Here is a 421-nt window from a genome sequence, read left to right on the forward strand (position 1 = left end):
TCCAGAGAAGGATAAAGAGGTAAGTAAATAATTATTAAATATGCAACATGTCAAAAATCATACTACTCTCTGAGATGATATATTGTAAAGGACAAGAGGGTGAGTAAATGTAGTAAGGCAGGGGAGGGGGAACTGGGGCCCAAATTTAATCTAATTGTCCAATTAGATTAAATGGAGGATTTTAAATGTGCATATGGTGGCTGGTGAAAGAAAAGAGCGATGATGTATGTACCTGGTTGCCACTAGCAGCTCGTTAGTGAATGTACAGGCAAGCAAAGGACCTCTTTAAATTTTTAATTGTCACAACAGACTAAAATATAGTACTGTTGTCATCATCATCACTATCAAGTAGTCAGTTGACTATTTTTGGGGGAAAGTGGGGACAGAAGACAAAATCAGTGTAAGGATATATCCCTTTTTC

This window comes from Penaeus monodon, chromosome 25 (genome assembly GCF_015228065.2).
Source record: "Penaeus monodon isolate SGIC_2016 chromosome 25, NSTDA_Pmon_1, whole genome shotgun sequence".
NCBI lineage: Eukaryota > Metazoa > Arthropoda > Malacostraca > Decapoda > Penaeidae > Penaeus > Penaeus monodon.